Consider the following 21571-nt stretch of genomic DNA (forward strand, 5'->3'; position numbering starts at 1 on the left):
CTCCCCCCTCCAACCCCCTCCCTTGGTGACAGCTTGGGCCAATGGAAGAATATGTAGTATGCAGTCCATGGACGGATATGAGACAGGATAGTACTTTGGTATAGACTTTTACAAGTAAAATAAATATACACATTTGAATAAAATCTGAATATCAAGCAGGAAAAAGTAGAAATTAAAAAATATCTTGAAATAAAATCTAATATATACCCAAAAAGGAATATTACACATTTATTAACTGCGACACCGTGGATGGTAATGAACATCAGCAAGTAACACAAGTTCAAACACTTGGCGTCCGTCACGCCTTTAATCTACCGGAGCTACACTGAATTTAAGTGTTATTTCTTGTCTCATCCATATGTGAGCAGTTTAGTGGTCCCCTCTATGGCCCAGTCCGCCTCCTACCACTAAATAAAACCTGCTTCATTCTGAAGCTCGGTGGGAATAATGTCGCTGTCACTGTTTTTGGGGGTGGAGAGAGGGAATGGGGGGTCACTTTAACCCGGTCACAACGTGGGGAAGTTGCTCACGGTTTTTGCCGCGTTGCCATGGGGTTTTTGTAAACACCTATTGACTGCGATAGGGTCCCTTCTTTTCTTTGAGTCTGTCATTGTGGTGGAGGAGGAGGAGGAGGAGGAGGAAACTGCTATTACTTTTTCTTTTTTTTCTTCTTACAGAGGCGAGGAGGGGGGTGAAGCGATAGTAGCATCCAAGGGAGGAGGGAGGTACTCCGGTACGGACCAACAGCGAGGCAAAGCGGCGTTACGCGGGCGGTGAATCATCCCTCTCTGCCCGGTGGAGAACATTCAACTTTCTGAACGGCTGTGCCACGACATGAGTCGCACCTGAAGGTGAGTTTTCGCCATTTCTGGGGGGGGGGAATAAATATTTTGACATTTTCATCATCCTTGGTTGTTAGTTTGTGGCACTTTTTTTTATCTATTTTTTTTTGGACACGGAGCCCGCACAGTGGGTACCGGGGTTGAAGGAGGCACCTGTGCGGACTTATAGGGCTCTGCTCTTCGTAGCGGGTGGTTGGAAACTAGAAGCAAATAATACCTGTTAAGAGGGGAGACTTTCGCACTGGGTAATGTAGACACGACTGCTTTTGTAATTTGTTCAGGAGTGGATAATAACTGGACTCGCAGTTTAGTCATAACCAGTGATGTGGGAGATGAGCTGGTGGAGGGCGAACCCAGCCAAACCAGGTTCACACACCTTGCAGGGGCAGAATTATCCCTCTTTTTCAAAAGACAAAAAAAAAAAAAAAAAAAACTCTCCTGAAGCTTTCAGACCATTTGAAATTAAAATTGAACTACTTAATTCTGTACTTGAGTTGATAAGTATGAATTAATGTCCCTCTGAGAGGATAGTTAATTTTTCCCCCCTTATTTATATGACTGCTTGTGATGCCTGATAATAATCACTGGCTGGAGATCCCCCTCTGCCATCCCTCTTATTTACCACTAAACTGCCCACTGCACAGTAATGATCTCATCTCTGGCTCTCATGCTGGACACTGAACCGCAGAACTGAATCATAACCTTGTCATCCAGTGTGGTGAATGCTATTATCTCGTTCTCTAGTGGCAATAAATGCATGTATTTCATCTTGCATGTGGCAGTCCACGGGCACAGGGATAGTGCTGATGATGTGGTTGAGCTACAGGGATATTTTGTGGGCAGAGTTTAATGTAAAAACTGCATATGCCATTTCTGCAGATTATTCTTTTTACTGTGGAAAAGGTAAGCTGTGTAATGTGGCACTAGAAACAACACTGAAAGCCTATGAAATGTTTTGGGTTTTTTTAACCTTGAGGAGGAAAATCATTTTTGGTATTTCTTTCATCTCATTGGACAAAGCACCAACAATGCAGTTTGGTTAAAAATATCACATAAACTACATCCATTTTCTTTAATCCACCTCCACACTACCATTGCACTACTCTTCATTACACTGTTGCACAAATGTAGAGCATGCAGGACACGAGATTACAATGAGTGATGAGGCGTCAATGAGTGCGATTAAAATCACATTACAGTAATATCTTGTTTTTAGCTTTAGTAATTGTTGAGGTTGTTTGATGGAACAGTTGTGCATCAGGCTCGTGTGCTTGACGTGTTGCATTTGTGCACCAGACATTTCTCACTTGGTTCACACAATGATTCCCTCAATATGAATATTTACAATGTATGCAAATTTGTTGCTGCAAATTCAAATGTTTCCTCAGCGTTGTTGTGTAGTGTCTCATTATAGATTATGCCTTTGAGGGAATCCCAGGAAACAGAGACACAATTTATAGTTTACCCATATTCTAATAGTTGTATTCCTTTTGATGCTTTTTCTGTTATTGCTCCCAACAACATCAGCATGGCCTATATTGTCTTTGTGGTGCATTTTCAACAACAAAAAAAACCACCCCTAATAGAATTAGCAGTGCTGCTACTCCTAATACTGATCCTCGTGCTGCTTATTGTTAACCATAAAGACCTTCTGAAGGTCAGACTGCCATTAGTGAATGCAATCATCTCAAGCTGCTCTCCAAGAGGAGGAGATCCTATTTGCTTCGTCCCGCGTTCATCGTGCATGCCGACACCTATACCTCGTCCGGTGTTCACAGCCGGTTTATCCCCACATCAGGTAAGTTGGCAGAATTTAATTTCTAGGCCAAAGACAAGAGGCTCTAATGGCACTTGTCATCACACGTGGTCCCGAGCCTCTCTGTATTCAGGGCAGTGGTGCTTTGTGTCCAGAAGTAGGTCGAATGCTTCTCACCAAACAATTTGAGCGAGAGCCAGTAATTGGACAAGCAAAGTGTCGAAACATCTCCCAGCCGGTCCGTGTCAGCCAGCCCCTTCGACCACTTAATATGCAGCTCCGACCCGACACATTTCATGGACCGTTTTCAGCCCTTTTTAATCATTTAGATTACAAAATACGGGAAACAGAACATCCTTTGTAGCAGCGGCCCGACTCGTTCGCTGCCATACTCCGCTACCAACAAATGTCCGCTCATACGTGGAGGAACATCCTGTCACAGCAACTGTGAAAATTTTGTGAAGTCAATTTTATTCATACAACCCAATATCAAAAGATTGCCCCGAGGGGCTTAACAACCTGAAAAGCATATGACAACTTCTATCCTAAGACTCGGTTCGGTTGAGGACAAACTCCCCCAGAAAATAACATTTTAGGAGAAAAAAAATGGGACAAATCTCAGGAAGATGAACAGAGCATGGATCCCTCTTCCAGGAGGGATGGACATGCAACAGATGTTATGTGTACCAAATAGATCAACATAGCTTAAGTATCAGGATGACAAATAGATGGATTGTAAACCTACGTAAGGAATAAGGGTCAGGGAGGATGTCGGGCAACTTGAGCCCAAAGGGTCTCTTCTCCACCATGGTGAGCTGGAAAAAGGGGCAAGGCTACTAAACACATCTCAATAAACAGCATTCACACAGGTAGGAGTAGGAAAACCAAATCCATATCCAAATATCTGGATTGAGGTACAGACGAGAGAGTGAGAGAGGTTCCAAGACAGCCGACGGCCCGGCACAGAGAAGTCTGACTTAAAAGAGAAAGCAAGGAGGAGAAACAAGGGGGGAAAGAGGGAGAGGAGAGAGAACAAGAGATGGATACACAGCTTGGACGCTCATGCGCTTGTGGGACACAAACAAACAGAGGCTTAAGTAGATGCAGTGGCATTTAGAAAGTTTACAGTATTCTCAGGGGTAGTACAAACATGAGGTACTAGGTTTTTAAAGATTCTTTGAGAATGACTAACCAGAAAGTTAATGGTAACAGGCCTGAAGGAATCAAAGAATAAGCAACAAATTGAAAGTTAAAGCAAAAAGATGAGCTTGGATTTAAAGTTTTTAACGGAATCAGTCACCAAGGTTATTCCAGAGGAAGGAGGCATGATAGGAAAAGCCATGCGGTGCAGTGTGTGGCTGGTATTGTTGTTGTGTCAGGTTGTGTCAGGTTGTGCAAACCTCCGTCTCCAAAAAGTGAAACCAACGTGGAAGTGCCTTCAACCTGGATTATTTCCAGTGGTTGGCAGGGGGCGACTCTTCTGGTTGCAAAAAGATGTCTGGTTGTATAGAAGTCTATGAGAAAATGACCCTACTACTCAATTGATTTATCCCCTCAGTAAACATTGTAAACATGAGTTTATGGTCTTAATTGCTAGTTTTAAGTCTTCTTCAATATAACGTGATGTTCATTGTGTAAATTATGGTCCCATTAGTGTGAAATAGACCATAAAGCAGAGTATGCTTTTGGGCGTGGCTACCTTGTGATTGGCAGGGCGCTCTCTGTTAACCCTTTTACAGTGTTTTTTAAGGTCCTGAAAGTTAATTGTAACATTTTGGTCTCCTAAAACTGTCTTATTCAGCGTTGTACTTAGCTTCACCCTCTCGTTTCACATTTGTTTCCACAAGATAGCAACGGCCAAATGCCGAACTCAAGGCTTGTAAACAGTCAGCGGTCCTGATTGGAGTATTAGGTTTAAGGAGATCACACAGGTATGAAGATGCCGGAACATTTACAATTTTGTAAGTCAGCAAAAGCACCTTACAACAGACTCTGATCTGACTACTAGCACACAGATTGAAATTCAGTCACACAGACGAATGACAAAAACAGCTGAGCTCACACCTTGCTGTTTTGTTTTTCCTCTTCTGCACAAGCTTCTCTAACTGGCAATATGTTCAGAGTGGAGTGCTTTGAAGATGTGAAAGATTTTTAACCTGTTCATGCATGTTCTGCGCTGGCCTTGCTACAGACATGTTTGCGCTTACAGTATGTGTGTGCGCTCCGTTGTCCTGTGTACATGAGCGAGGTAAAGGGTCGAGAGTGAAAAGGAGAAAGGGGAGAGACACAGAGAGCCCTTTCTTTGTGCCGGGCTCTGTGTACACCTGGGCTTTTACTGTGCAGACTGAAAGATGTATGTATCAAGATTCGGCCCCCCAACCCCAGTGATACAATACGGGTGCAAGTTGAGCCAGGGGAGGCTGGAACCTGAATTTGTCGTATTTGATGTAGAGGGTTTCGGATAGATCCAGTCTGCCAATGATGTGTGAATTCAAACCGCTTCCAAACGGTCGACTGTGTTTCATCTGTGCAGCGACTGTGCTAGATGCATCTCTTATGAGCATCTGCAATGTAATTTCAGACTCTAATTCAGTCTGTCAGATGGAATCTGCAGTATCAAATGGCTATTAGAGATTAGAAAAGAGCTGTTTTAACAACAGCGAGCAGGAACCCCTGCTAATTTTCAATTTCAGCGTCCTTGTTATCGCCCAATCTACAAAGTGCTTCTTTTTTAGGACTAGTTGCTTGAACAGGTACACTTATGCGTGGATATAAAACCTTAACCCTAAACTGTGATTATGACAAACACTGCCCTGATACCAGGCGGTGTTGGGAGGTGTGGAGCCTAGCAAGTACCCGGGTCCTAATTGAGGTTCAGCTCAGGATCTGGCTCCAAAAGCAATCACAGTGACGAGTGGCGCTCCCCCGTGCCGCAGGCAGAGTTGAGAGTGCTGCAGCGCCCGCCGTACCTGAGCCCTCCTCTTTCATGTTTGTCACCGGTGACAGCCGGGGAAAGGCACACTCTAGCCAGTGTGTTCTGGAAATGTGTTTGGCAACATGAAATATTCATATCCCTGCCTGCTGTGTGCATTTTTACAAACCAGATTTTTTATTTTATTTTTATGATACCTGCGACCGGTTCAGAGGAGAGATAGAAGAGTGCGGAGCCTCTGATGGGGGGATGGGGGAGGGGATGATATGCAAAGATAAGAGGTGCTTATCATTGGAATCATGGTTTATTTCTTATTTAACAGCCCACTGCATCATCGGGGCCACTGGGTGAACGTGATCAATGGCTCCTCGCACAATTAATCAGTGCAGTTAATACTGAAGGACAAACCCGCAGTGGGGTCGGCGTTATCTCATGTGTTCAGTCTTTTCCCAGCAGTAGGGGGTGAAAGGTCAGCAGCCAACACTGGTGATGTGTTATGCACTGAAGGTATAGATCGCCTGCAGTTGTCCTCTTTCTCTGTGGCACCGAGGCTTTTTTTAACCCAGACATATTGTTATTTGCCTCCAGCTTCAGGCTTTTCATGTCCTTCGTAATGTCTTTTGTTTACATGTCATCATTCAGGAAAAAAAAATAAGAATGTTGGGTTATTGTTACATTATCACACATTCTCCACAGTTATTATCCTTTCCTCCAGGCTGTTTGTGAATGTGCTTTTTTTTTTTAAACGGGAACATTCCTTCCTCTATTGGATTTAGAGCAAAGACAGTGCTGCTTTTCTGCCTCACATGGCGTTTGTAATTTTTTTATGATTAATTAATCAACTTAGATTATGCTCACATGACAACCATAACCATTAAAGAGAACCAAAACGATGGTGTTTTATGAGGAGAATTCTAATCCCGCTGTGCATTACTGTCAGCTTCAAAACCCATTTTCCAATCGTGTTGTCCCCATTCTTGCATGCCCGCTCTGATTTATAAAGCTGTTTGTTGAATCACAGCGTACACATCCTCTAGATTACAAAAAAATACAAACCTTGGTGAAAAGGGCAACACAACCGAAAGATTCTCCAAAGAACAACAAACATGACATCTATGCCTCAAAGAGTAAGAAGTTATTTCCCTTAAGTCACTGGGAAACAGGGATGATTTCCATTTCAATTGCAAGGTTCAATTTGGGATAACTCATGCATACTGAGGTAAGGCCAACAAAGACCGTAGGAATAAAAGTGACAAATGTAGAGAATGGAACAGAGGAGCGCGGTATCGTTGGCTTTGTATCTCATGAAGGGTATTGTGCGTGGTCGCCTGGATAAGGTTGCAAGGGGACCCCTGGGACATGGAAGTGAAGGGCAGCAAGGATGGAGGAGGACACATGTGACAGGAAGGGGACACAGAGGACGTACCGGGACAGAAGTGAAAACACGCTCCGTACCGTGATGCTGTGATGCTGGTACTATTTGGCAGCTCGTTGGACGGAATGGTCCATCACGGTGTCCCACAGCCCCAAATTGCTTGTTTTGTCCAAAAAGCAGTCCGAAACCAAAACCAATCGTATAAAACAGAGCAGCAATTGATTCTCAAAATTCTTTGATTGACTTCCGCTCTAAAACTGTCACATTCTTAATCGTTAGTAAGATATTTCCTTTCCTTTAATTATTTGTTGACTGTGTTTTATCCATTCGTAGGTCTTTAAAGACTGCTTTGTCTTCTGTATGTATTTAAGAAACTTGGCCTCTTTTTTGAAATAGAGAAAAAGGATGATATAGGAAATAAACTACATCCACATTAGCTTTAAGCTAAACAATAACAGTGCTAATATGCTAATGCAAATATAATGTATACCATGTTCACCACTAGAACTAAACACTAGTGGTGATCCGAAACATTCCTCTCCAACTCAATACGGAAGCCGTGCTGTAAATAGCACCAAATTTCAGGGCAATCCAACCAACAGTATTTTCATCCCCAAAATATCGACCCCAAAAAGGTTGTTAAAGGAAAATTTGTTAGTAGGTGTTATCATCTTGGGACTATGAATATGACTAAATTCACATGTGTTTTCACATGTGCTGCTATGCCATGCCACAATATCTGCTGTAAAAACGGTCCATAAAAGTCAGGCATCTCAATTCGCCATTCACACGGCACCATACATTTGTTTTGCATATCCAGACATTTTTTTTCAAGAATGTGATGTGGTACCTTACAAATGTGTCCTTGATCATCTTTACGGGATAATGTGGCAGTCTGTCCAGACGAAGGTGAGCAATATGTGTCAGTATGTCAGGGTCTGCAGTGAGGGCAGCAGCTCTCTTCGTCCAGAGGCTTCCCCGGGGACCTCATTACACGGCGTTGGGCTCCGTTGGGTGCTGTAAGTGCACCGCTGGGAGCCCCGAGCCACTGCAGCTCCACGTGTGTTGAGTTGGTTGCGAACATGCGAGCCCGGGTGTCTGCTCTGCATGTTAAGAGCCTGTTTACTGGCCCAGCGAGGAACTGGAGTCAAGCACAGCACTATCCTCCAAACGGAGGATTAGAGAGCAGATCAAGCTTGATTAGAATCATGAAACACAGAGGACGTGCTGCTGAGTGGTCAATTTGCTAAGTGGGCTAACACACGACTATAATCCCTTTTTTGTTTTCTGTCGCAGCTGTTGAATTCGCCAAATTGTCACTTAGGTTTCGAACATTGCTGGAGAATGTGTGGACAAACAAATGACTTCATCTTTTCATCCTAATGGGGCTACAATATTTTAAAGACCTTTATTCACAATATAAATATCTGAAAAGAGCCTGAGTGGTCCTCAAGCAATGCTCTGGTTTTGGCCATTCGGTACCCCATTGTAGTATTTTGCTGCAGGACATAATGGCCATTTTTGTGTGTCCCAACTTGATTCATTTCCTCATAACTACAATTTTCAGTTGTTTTTATTCTTGTGATAGTTAGTTGTTAGTCTTTGCAGTGGTCCTTTAGGGCCCTCTACAAAGAGCCAGAACTCAGCATGTCTATTTCTTAATTTACTCACCCCCACCCAGATCCAACAAATGTTGAGTGAAAGAATCTTGCCAAGCTGGTACGAATCCAAAATGAATTCATCAGCTTGGGGGGAGCCCCACTCTGCATGTTTTTTATTTTTATTTTTTACAAGTGTGACCCGCAGACCACCAGCTATGAACCACAGACCTTCTTGACCTCATTATTTTTACGGCTCCAGATTTTCTTTTTTAGGGAGGGTAGAAACCAAGAATTCTTGCAGAGCATGTTTTAATGGGCTCGTATCACTTTGCAAACGGTCTCACCTTGTAACATTTTCTTTTGCGGTGTACAGTGGAGTTCTAATGAACGTCGGGGGATGGTTATGCCGGCAAAATGAGACCAGTCACAGGCTCTCATTCTGGTTAGGTAGAGCTGTTATGATGTTGAGGCTTACAGAAAATAGCCGGGTGATAAATTATTGAGCATTTTAGTCACAAACTGACTCATTTGGAATGCTCAAGAGGGAAGTGGTAGAGGTAAACAGTGTTTAATTGCATTAGCTAATCAGTGTAATGCAGCCATTCCTGAACACAACTACTAGAGTAAGGCTAATTCTGAGTCTAGTGCTCATTATGAATCGCGACCGCTATAATTGGAATTATTTTCAATTCAGAAAATAACAAGCAAACACTGTAACGTAGCAGCGCTGAAGTCCTCTTTCAATGATGGGATAGCGTAATGGTAGATTACTGATATGCCTTTGTTTGTTTGAGCCTCGCTTCTCTTTTTTAGTATAGTAGAAAAAAAGAAAACAATAGGAAAATTGTTTCACTGACCCAAAGCCTTTTCTACAAGTCTATTAAGATTATTCTTTAAAATAGCATCCATGCCTCGTTATTTAAAGAAAAACAGCTGCAGGGTCTTTCTATCTGCTATGATCCCAAGAGTGAGAAAAACATTGTATTTTTGTGTGTGTTGTATGAACTATGTGTTTCTCTAGAGTCTCTATGTCTGTAAATAAACTAGTACAGTAGATTTAACAAAATGCACGACGTAAGGAGAAAATCTCTCAACAGGAGGGGTAAAAATGATGATGACATTGTTCCGTTGCAGAGACAATACGTGATTAACTGCCAAATGCTAATTTAAAATGTTGGAGAATTGCAGATATGTTGGGGGAAAGAAACGTGTTTGTTTCAGATTAATCCTGTTGATATTAAGAGGAGCAAATACTTTATAGATAACAAAATATATATAGGACCTTGCAGCTCAGTAATACATTCATTAATGTAGAATCCTCTTATCTGGGGTTGTGTTACTCGTCCTTACAAATTGTTTTAGGCAGATTTTACAAGTTATTTTATGCTTAAGAAAAGGACTAACAGATTTTTTCCCTCTGCAGATCTGATACAATAGTCCTCTGGTTCTTTTGGGTTCACTACACTCTGCAGTATTCAGGCCCTGGCAAGAATCCAGATCGGTCCAAGCCAGAATTTTTTAGCTCTATCAAAATTCTCAAGCGTGTGCATGAACAAACCCAACACCATTTCAGTGTGGGAGCTTTGCCAATTTGAAATGGCTTAGAGGCTTGAAGCGATGGCTTTGAGAAACAAAAACAGATCAATAGAGGTGATCCGAGAGAAATCCTACTTTGATATCCCGTGCTTCAGCCTGGAAATGCCCCCATCCGTCTCCATGTGACATGCAACACAGGCTTTTTTTGTTGTCTGGATGGATCCTCACTGCTCAGTGACTTTACTGCTGACCCTTCCGGTTTCCGGCGGTGTGTCACAATGCCTGTAGGCCTTGTGTCATTTTCCCAGCAAAGGACGTCAGGGCGGTCCTCTGCTGTATGATTCAACTTCAACGCCGCAACTCCTTGGGACACGGCTCTGTAGGCAGCGCGTTGTCTTAAACATTGACATTTGCATTTAAATTGACTTCAGGCTGCCGTGATTTATTTCCTAGAGAGAGAGAGAGAGAGTGACAGAGTTTTGTCGAAGGCTTTGCCTCTAATTCTCTTGCATCTGCCACAAGTATGATAACAGGAGAGCGGTTATTACTCAGTGAAATTGTAGTCTAACTTTGTGTCGTACTGCGCTGTAGCCACACACCGGCCACAGACCCCACGTGTGTCTCACAAATTCTCTCAAAAACTGAAGATTAAATTGCAGTCAGTCATGTGTGGCGGCTTTTCTTGTGAATTAATGGGAGTTAGGAAAATAAAGTTTCTTCGCATTGGAGAGAATGTGCAGAATGGTGTTCCTATGAACTTTGTTTAACACTAACAATGAAAAACCAAGGTAAAGACACACACTACATCAGAGCTCTGCCACTATACCGCACAGGGCTCCTTTGACATTACATTGCATATTGAATTACAATGCAGACAGATTTTTACGTGTAGTCCTAGAATGGGCCTCAATATCCCCTGTGGCTCCCGTGTCACCAAAATGGGAATAACACCTGTTTTACGTATGTTTTCACTTGAGAAATACACATATTAATCCGGAGCTTTCAAGTCTTGTTGATGTCACTCCTGTGATTTATCCACCTTGCCAAAAATAGTCAAACAAGAGACTGCCAGCTCCACAGGGGTCATGACAATACCGGGAGGGGGGTTGGTGTGGTGCTCATGGGATGACAGTTTGACACAGGATGTTTGCAGAGATCACCCCAGAAAGCACGTATAATTGACACCATTAGCCTTGAGGTCTGTCAGTTACCTGACAGCTGATGAATTCACGGGTGCCTCCTCTCCGCCACAGATAACAAATTCATACCTCCCATTTTTTAAACCGTTTTACACCTCAGTAATCCCTTTTTCTAACAACCACTTGGCCCAGCTGGGGCACAGTTTGCACCCTGTGTCATGGATTTGTGATTATCCCTTTTTTTCAGAGTGTGAAGTGGGGTGAAGCACTGGCCAACATGCCGTCGCGAAGGGTCTGTCGATGTGTCTGATTCCCCCCATCCCCCCAGGGTGCGTGTTCTTGTCTTCTTGTTAAACTGGTGCTGCGTAGGCCCCTCGGCTCTGCGGTGTGGTTTAACTCACCTGCTGTCGAAACATTTGGATCATGTCCCCGAGCGGCGAGAGCACTCCCCGGTTCCCCATTCGCAGCCGAAACCAGAGTTACAGATGGCTTCGCTTCCTCCTGTGGTTCAGTGGAAGAGGTGTGGAGAGTTTGAAGGTTATGGGCAGGTCTTTCCTCCCTTGTTCCGCTTCGAATTTCATTACCAACACACAGAGGCCCGGTTAATACTTAAGCCCCCTTTCTTTTTTTTTAATTCACCACCTGCAGTGTGATGGGATTTTAGCCGGGGTCGAAAGTGTGCCAGAAGCACAGCTATTAACCCTGTGCATTGTGCCTCTCTGTGAAGGCCAGTCCTCTGGCAGACACTTCCCCTCTTTATAAAAGAACAGACAGCATTCCTTCCAGTGAGCGCGGACATACTTTGCTGCCTCTCAAAGAAGCTTCATGCAGATTTCTGCACAACAGTGGACGCTCTTTTCTTCCCATTTACGCAACCCTCATTTTTCAACCCTGTTTAGACCAAAGCTGCTACTCTTTTTGGTTGGTTTCAGCCACCTCAGTCATAAAGTAGGCGACATCCTGCCTCTCATTCGCTACACGACCAGAGTGTAAAGAACTATTCAAGTAGAGTGAAAAACATTGAGTGTTCTCCAGTGTGTGTGTGTGTGTGTGTGTGTGTGTGTGTGTGTGTGTGTGTGTGTGTGTGTGTGTGTGTGTGTGTGTGGGAGTGTGTCTTAACTTCACAAAGAGAGACTGATGCTCAGTTTGTAAGTTGACAGAGGCAAGTTAGCAGAGGAGAGGAGAGGAGGGTTCTTTACAGCAATCACAGCAGTGGACTTTTGATCTGCTGCTTTGAGGAAATGTAAAGTACTTGAGGGATGCTGCAGGGACAGAAATCTCTACTAATCGGATATTATTCAAATATGTTGCTTGAAAATGTTAAAATCATTTCACTATATTAATCTCTATTTGATACACATTGATTGATTGGCCAGTGGTGAAGGTACAGTGGAAACCGCTTATAGTAACCTCGGTTACATTGATCAACCTTATTAGTTATATGGATCAAAAGGCTTGGGACAGAATCAATCTTACACAGATGCTGTTTGAATAGTTCATAGTCCGCTTACAGTGCTTATTTTGGGTCTTTTAATACATGCGACATATGGAAAACATTTTAAAATTACATTAGGCTAATCTTAATTCAATTTCTGTTTTGTTTTATACCTATCTGGCTGGCTAGAAGTATTTTTGGCCAAGTTATTACTTCCAGTAAAGCAACATCAATAAAGCTGTTGCTCAGGTGCTAGAGGGGGTTGTCCTTCAACCACAAGGTTGGCAGTTGAATTCCTCGCTCCTACCGTCATGTTGTCGTTGAGCGATGCATCGAAGCAGGGCACCTCACAGCAGCCTAAATGATTAGGATGGGATAAATGCAGAGGTCAAATTTCACCTGCATGTTCAGAAGTTTAGAGAAACGGAATGCCTACGTGGAAAAGCATGGGGAATACCCGCCCATATGTTTGACTGATAATGCCCGATCACCTAATGCCCCCAAATTGAAACTATTCCAATCCTCTGACCCGCTCTACACTCTGCAGACAGTTCCCGTCTGCCTCCATGCCAATTATGCCTTTGAATTGGCAGCGAGCCGGTAAATAGCGAAGCTGTCTGTTTCTGCATGAGATCAATTTGACCCATAAAGACGTGATCATTATAAGCTTTTTTCTACTGTATTCACGTCCCCAGTGCTATTATGACGGGCCTAATAGTTCACGTTAGTTACTAATTATGAACCACAGATACAAACATACTTAGGATACGGTATTGGGAATACCTCGATCTAAGGTTGACCCAACCCACGTGCCCCCAGTGCAACCGCCCTGCCTGCACTGTCTGTATTTATGCTCCTGACTGGCTGGTTTTGGAGCTGTAATCTAAATTCTCTTCATGGTTTTCTAACCCAGATGGTAGAACAGCTGTGATTGAAAGAATTAGTGAAAAAAGATAGAATAATCTACTCGCTCTGGACCCTCCTACATAACTCGCATGTTTACATAGAGATGGGAAAATACCCTGAATATGTGGTGCTTTAGAGTGATGGATATTCAAACCTCCGTATAGAGACTTTCATTCACATTGTATGCGTCTGGAGGAGCATACCGTTGCTGGGAGTGTGCTTATTGCCAGTGGAGTCATGTCTGTCCGTCTATTTTTCTGTGAATTGTGAAATGGGAGCCAGTACTGACAAAGCCGACCATAAGCATCTCTCCAGGTGGGAGATCCCATTATAATGCTCAGCCTGAAAAAGACCCCACGCTGGCTCCAACAGGAACCAGAGGGGATTTGTTTTTGCTCAATATGTGGTGAAAACGGTATCAAAATGGCTTTTCTTTCCCCCCACACAGTGTCTGATTTATAAGTCTGCATGTCTCCAGTTTCCTGCTGCGGGGGGGGGCATTAGACTGATGGCATAGCTTTGCTTCTCTGTCACTGTCAGTAAACAGTACCCAGTTAGAAGCCCTTGTGGACACTGCAGTCTGCTGCTTTGATTTTCTGAAAGTCAAGATGCTTTTTTCTTCGCACTGCTTATTTGTAGAACAAGGGGATATGAGGTGAGGACTTAAACAGTGTAAAACATTCACATGAAAGAGTTAGAAAAAACAGGTTGATCAAAGCTGTATATGCTCATTACATCAAAGGAATATTGTTCTGAGGCATTTCGGTTCCTGTCTTGACCCAGTAAACGCAGCAAGGCTTCTATCTTCAGAGGAGCACGTTGGAGAATCCTTTACCGTCTGACCAGAGCTTACTTCGCTTCGGCGCCCGAAATGCAGAGCGCAGCAAGTCCACAGCCATCATCATTAGAGCCGTGCTGCTGTGGACACTAATGGCTGTCCCCGTTCTGCTGCCTCTGCACATTCGGAGGGCTCATCTGATACTCGGGGGTGGTGTGTGTGAACACGTGAATTAATTCAAGATAGATGAATTTTCACGGTTTCCTGTTCCCGCTTTATAGCAGGATGCAGGATGTTGAGAACCTTTTGGAGAGCAGAACCACCGCGAGTGCCTTCGAGGTGACGTCCTCTTTTTAAACCACCCTCCAATGATGAAAGGAGGCTAATTGGGGAGTCTGTCCTCGTTTATCTTCATTTAAAGGCCTGGTAAAAGATGGCGTTTGTTTACTCGTTACAATAAAGAGAAAGGGGGTCGGGGAGGAGAGGCAAACAGTGGTGGCAGTGTTAAACTGGGGGATGGGCCTGGTTAAATTGATGTGCTGTAGATGGGCAATCCCTGGCCTCCTTATTGCGCTTTAAGTTATATCAAATAGCCATATAAGCACCTTTTAAAATGGAAAATATCCCAGCATCAAAAGACGGGGGCAGTGAATGATTTATCGCTTCTATTTATAAGAAAGTGTTAAATCCAATATTTGAAAATCAATAGAGGGTCAGGACAAGGCACATTCATCAAGTTTGTTTATTTCTTCAGTCACGCTGAAAAGCTTTACATGGCCATCTTTTTCCAATTACATGCAAAGGCGGACATACTCTAACCCCCTTTCTCTTGTGACTGTAGTGGCCGTATAGATTTTCAGCCATCCAAATGAACTCTTTACTGAAGGGCCTGCAGTCATTGTGGGTAGCCTTCCCCCTGGTTTTGGGCACAATCATTACCGCATCCAAATGTACACTTTATGAATCAATAGGCTTTCACAGTAATTTAACCCTGCGTGCCCCAGAGAGCTTGCTGTAAATTCACTGTGTATCATACTGTGGGTGGAATTAGATCAGTGTGGTTGCCAGTTGTCCTTTGCCACTGAACAAGCCAGAGTTAGTTGATGTCAAAACAGAAACTGTATGTTCTGTTGTGGCCTCGTATTTAATTTTTTTTCTAAGACACTTATAGGGTTAAACAAATAGGAAAGTAGAAAGGATGTACTTGGTTTTCTACTTGGTTTGGTAAGATCTATCAAAGTTTCGCCCCAGATAGTGCATGCTGTATATTTGACTGCTGAATCCAATGTGATCCTGGCAAATAGTCATTGATGATGATTAGCCCAATGGCTGGGCTCTATCCTACCTGATGCCGATCAATACTCATAGTGCAGGAGATCAATCCCCCATTTGGAGTGGAGGCGGGGGATCCCCAGTGCTGATTTTTTTTTAATTTGGAGCCGGACCAAAACTGGACGTCCAGGAGCCAGTGCAGATAAAGAAATATTCTATTGGAAATATATGAGCTCATATTTCTTCAGTTTTAATTATCAAAGAGAGGTGATAAAAAAGGCAGGGTATTTCACAGCTAAATAATTAACTCACTCTTCACATTCTCATCTGTAATTATGCTGCTCACATGTATGGTGATACCAATCTGTCTTTGTTAAGCCAAATGCTGCCAATGATATCAGCCCGCTGCCGTATCAGCCTGACTCTAATTTTTGGTTTTAATCTCATTACCTTTGACTCCTGACCAATAATAGTAATTCCATCAGTTTTATGGAAATGGCAAAACCAACATCACATAATTGGCTACAGTCACTTTTCCAAGCTAGTTAAATTGTGCTTTAATCTCCTTAAATGTCCTTGGACAAACGTGTCCTCCTGATAGTGTTGCTGTTTACAAATGCAGCCTCAGAAACGGTTGCCAAGATACAGATTAGATGTGTTTTTTGGACATGCTCTGAATTTTTATAAGGGTATTGAAACAAACATAGAAGGTTGTTCCACAGGACACAGTCTTTATCCCTTTATGACACTTAATAAAAAGCCTTCCTTACCCTCCTGCTATCTAGTCACTAGAATTTATTTTACCTATCAGTAATGATAATAAGTAATTAGAGGTTACTAGGAAGTTTTTTTTTATTGTAAAACAAAAACATATCACAGATTTCATCACACACAACAATTCTCCTAAACTACATGTATTGATGTGGGTTTACCAATGCTTGTTAGAGTTACAGTTTCTAGTTCACTTGCATTTTGATCAATTGTGTTCTTGAATAACCTCATTTTGGATCAGCAGCAGAGCACTCACGCACTGCAGACAACTGGTGATAGAGAATCAAAGCCGCCTATTGTGTGCACATGTTGCTAAGATGCAGTGTACAAACCATTGTTCATCATTAGGCAGGACTGAGGAATATGCATTATGGATGATGTAGTCATTCTAAATGTAACACAAAAACTGTTAGAGGCTTTGAGATGAAAGCCAGAATGGATGCCAGGCAGTGAAGAGCCCGCCTCGGACTGACCACAGAACCTGCTGCGACCGCAGCGGGAGATCGAATCAGAGATCAATCAAAACCTTCGTTAATGAAGCCAACCATCCACTTGCTTCCAGCTTCTTAAAAAGCAACAAGGTGGAATCCATTAAGCACTTCTGTCTTCATGACACGTTACATCTGGAAATGTGGAGAAAGAAGATAAAAGATATATTTTAATTTGGGTATGTGGTCGATTTTGTACTCTTGACACAGTTAGAAAAGGTCATAAATGAAGCACAGTCTGCTCCATATTGACTTGTTCTGTTTGATCTAAACCCCTATTCAGTCACACAGTAACCTTTTAGTGGGGCAAACAATATTCGGCATGCTGCATTTGTATCTGTAGTCCATGTTTTAAACTTTGACAGGCAGCAAAAACACTTAAATGTTTCTTGAAACTATGCAAAGATGTTTAAAACTTAGGAAAAGGGTGAATTTTTGTGCTATCAATTTTTGCATTATTAATCTATATGTCTACACGCAAATAAAGATGAAAACAAAAACTCAAAATGTTTCCTTGGAAAATCTGCTTCCGAATGTTCTCTCCATGCTGCCCCAAACTTCAATATGTCCAAAACAGAGCAATTCCTAAACCTCCCTTTAATAGAGTCTTTCAGGGAGGCACAGGAAGAGGAACAAATGGCTCTATTCAGTAGCGTCCAAAATGCTAATGCCTTCGGCTCTTAACACGTTTATAAGGGTTCCCATGTCACGACATGGCATGGTCCACCCTAATGGGGGCTATGGCTGGGGGGACCGCATGAAAAACCCAGACACATAACAGAACATGAGAAATATGACAACAAGACTGCTGGTTTCCCGGGGAACGGGTCTTCTGAATCCCCTATTTTCCTTCTGGACGATGCACACAAGCATGTTATGTCACAACATTTCTTCTTCTACTTTTATTCACAATAGTCACTGAAGCCTCTGTTTGGAGCCGAACATGGACCCTGACATTTCAAATATCTTTAGAAGTAACAGGCACTGTGTGGTTTTGTTACTGCAACAGCCCACACATCAGTGTAGTCATAGATTGTGTGGACTTTATAAAAAAAAGAGAGGCAATGAAGTGACCTGTCATTGGAACGGTTGGCCATTCCAGTGGGTAATATTGAATTCCGGTAACTATGTGCTCCCATATGTAAATGATGGCAACACAAGGCTCTGTATTGGAGAAACTTTCTGCAAGCAAATAAATGAAGGGCAGGCAGGGCTTAGTGATTGCTTGGGAAAGTAATTACTCCTTATCTGTATGGGTGCTGGAGGGAGGGCTGCCTGCAGAGCCAGGCTCCAGCCTCTGGGCCCCTTTGGATTGATATTGTGTCAACTGCTCAAAATATATTTCTTCAGTGACATTCTGCTCAACCTGTGGAACAGGTTTCGATGTTGTATTGACCAGTCTGAGTGATTGGACAACAGAGTACGTCTAACTTTTCTCCTAACTCCTAATTCCATTTCCAATACGTAATTTCATGATCCAAAGCATACCGTTGTTTCAAACAGACTAAGTGTTGACGAGAGAAACGTTGGATTGACATTATTGAACTATTCAGAGGGTGAGATAAAATCTCTTAAGACTACACTCTCAACAGTATTATTGATAGAAAGTACTTGAAAACATTAGTGTAAATGGACTGTGCAAGGCTTGGACAACATATTGACAAGCTGCTGTCAATGCTACTTTTTAACAGGAGTGAATAACTTTGTGGGATTGCTTTTTCCATGTCTTTCCCCCGAGCAATATCACTGTTGGAGCATTTAAGCAGGTCAAACACCTTAATTACACATAGCAGTCAGCAGTTGTGCTCAGGTGCGTCATCTTCTGTGTGTTCACTATCGTTTACATTCATTCAGTCACGGCTGGCTGCCTACTCTCTGTCTGCTGCCACATTAATCCCTGGCCTCATGTTGCTTTACATAAAAATGAATACAGTCACAGGAAGGTCAATCTCGGAGGATGATTGAGGATGATTTAGCCTCTATGGGCGACGACCAATATTTTTTTAGCCAGCGGATTTTCACCGGTTATTGTTTACAGTCCGATTAGAAACTTGAGATGTGAGAATGGAGTTGGAGTTAAACAGATATATAAATGCAGATAAATCAAAACAAAAAGCAAATATATTGCGTCAGACTTTAGGCGATGGGTTCTGAGATCGTATTTTTGCCAAAACCACAGCTTCTTTTGCTCTCCACACGGACTGTTTACTGGCATGCAACCAAGGCCTGCTCAAACATGACTGGTCGTTACTCCTCGGACTACAAATGCACTACAAACTGAATCCAAAATGCTTCCGATACCAAAATCTTCTTGCCTACAGATTATGCAATCAAGTGCAGATCTCTGTTTATAGAGATTACTGGTGTAACGATTAAGCATTTGGGGGAAAATAGCAATGGTATTGAAAAGGTACTCAGTATCGGCAGAGATATTGTATTCGAAAAGATTCAGAATTGGATTGATACATCCTTATGTTTTATATAGTTTTTTATTCAACATTTTAAACATGTTTTTGAATACATTTAAAATAAATTCCAATAAGTGCCAGTATTATGGTATAATGCTAGTTTAACTTGCTGTGAGTCAATGGTCCACGTTCCCCACCATGTCTAAAGGCTGCAGTTCAAAAGAATCCTGTAGAACAGTTTGGTCAAATATTTAAGCATTATGTCATGAACAAATAGAGTGCCTTTGTGCCTCGACAAAAAGTCACTTACCGTTGCTTAGTGGATGCTGCATCCTTTCTGATGACCCACCTTTGTTGTCATTGTCCCGCAGTTCTTTTCTTATGTTATGCACTGCATCTTCATCGTGACATCATGGACATTGCTTTTAATCTGTTGACATGTGCATCAAAAGACATAATTAGATTGAGGTTGCCAGCACTTTTAGCCTCTCTTGTGTTTGTTTGCCTTTGGACGGCCTGTCGCGGAGCTCACAATGCTGTGTGTTCAATCACCAGTTAACCTGATTATTCTGCCACCGCATGGAGCCACAGGGAGGTCAGCCCTGGGCCCGGCTCGCCGATCGGTCAACCTGTTACCGGGATGTGGTCCAGACCACAAAGCAAATCTATATTGCACCACTTATTGAAGTAGCATGCCCGACTGCAATACACCTTTCTTTTCCAAGCCTATAGATACAGATAGCATGCCGACAGTAATGATCTTCATCTCCATTTCCCTGCCTCACCCTGTGCTGTTGGAGATTCGATTTTACCGTTAAGTAAATTAGATTTCATCCCACTCAGTGCGGATGCCAAACCGCAGCATGGCAGCCGCAGCACTTGAACATATACTCAGAACCTGAGGACGGCGGCCTCCTTTTGCCCTAACCACTCGACACCCCTTGAGACCTGAACCCTGCTCTTTGCTCATTTGAAATGTAGAGCTTTTTACCGCTGTTACCACTCGACCTCCCACTGCTTAAGCCCACATGCAGCAATGTAACATTGGAAGTTGTAAATGCATATTTTGCTCGGCTCCACCAGGGCTTTGAAGCGTGTTCTGTATGATAATGTTTCCTTTTTTATATTGAGGGGAAAAAAAATCTAAAATGTTCTTAGCTTTTTCCATTTTTTTTTCAATCAGGGAGTTTATCTGTGCATTAAATATAAAATGGGCAGTTGCTTCTCCTCTATGTGACTTTCAGCACAACAAACAGCAGATCTACACCCACACACAGCAAACACAAAGCTATATTCTGTCTTCCGGCAGAGCTTTTGATGTTAGCCCGACAAAGGCACCAACTCCAAAAGACCCTTTTCACTGCGTTTTCCTAATGCCCCATGTGTCCTTTCAAGTTGTGAAAAGATAACTTTCTGGGTGTGCCTCGTGTTTCAGTCTGAAGCAGCCATTTGTTTCACTTGTTTGAGCATCCTTTCAAGTGGCGAGGGCTCTCAGAAACATTCTGTCATAATGGTTTGATGTTGGGTCGATATTTCTAAATACCAACATTATCCATGTGGGTACATTTCCTCCTTTATGATTTGTTCCACAGTTCAGCACAGAAACAGTGAAATAATGATGGAAACTAGCCGTTTTTTTAACAATTAGCCATTCAATAGTACACCCAGAGAGAACTGTATCTGTTTTGCCCAAGTCACCAGGTGCTGCCTCATGCTCATCCATACATGTCTCAGGTACCCTATGATTTATTAAGCTGAAGTGAATAATTTATATTGACTATAAGCCACTACCACCCTGAGCCCAATGTTGCCCATGCTATTCCTTGGATTGTTATCCTGGAACATATGCGGCATAAAAATATAACTAGACACCGATAAGCACAATCCATCAAACGGTGCCAGAAGGGATATTTGCATGGTAGTGCACTTCCCGATGTACTTTATAGAATTGTGCCTGTGGGCTACCACACCTGATGTGTGCTAATTGGCCATCAGGAGAGTCTCTGAGAACAATAGGGCTACTGGTTTCCCACCACTGCATTCACGCTTCCCATGGTCAAAAATGAAATACTACTAAGAAGGGCGTGGCACTGTTGCACGGCAGGTTATCCTAACTAGACGACTTTTAAAGCAAATACTGGAGAATCAAAGATTCCCCATTGTTGCTAAAGCAAAGTACCATCTAGACAATAAGGCCAACCCGCCAGCCCACACACCGTCACACACACACCCACACGCACACTGATGTAGACCTGCCAGTGTTCTTTTTATGTGCTCAGTGAATGGCCATGAGGATGAAAAGTTGTGCAGCCAGCCTATTGATGAGCATGTC

At 42.8% G+C, this 21571-nt stretch overlaps 1 protein-coding gene across 1 annotated transcript in view; it reads left to right on the forward strand.

Annotated features, from left to right (window-relative positions):
• The first annotated feature begins 750 nt into the window (after window positions 1–750).
• Window positions 751–21571, forward strand: part of chl1b (cell adhesion molecule L1-like b) — a 68079-nt gene continuing 47258 nt past the window's right edge. The window contains exon 1 of the mRNA XM_054616370.1: window positions 751–851. The gene's annotated coding sequence lies outside the window, so the exon portion shown is untranslated. The remainder of the gene's footprint in view (window positions 852–21571) is intronic.

The sequence above is a fragment of the Anoplopoma fimbria genome, chromosome 17 (assembly GCF_027596085.1).
Source record: "Anoplopoma fimbria isolate UVic2021 breed Golden Eagle Sablefish chromosome 17, Afim_UVic_2022, whole genome shotgun sequence".
In the NCBI taxonomy this organism is placed as follows: Eukaryota; Metazoa; Chordata; class Actinopteri; order Perciformes; family Anoplopomatidae; genus Anoplopoma; species Anoplopoma fimbria.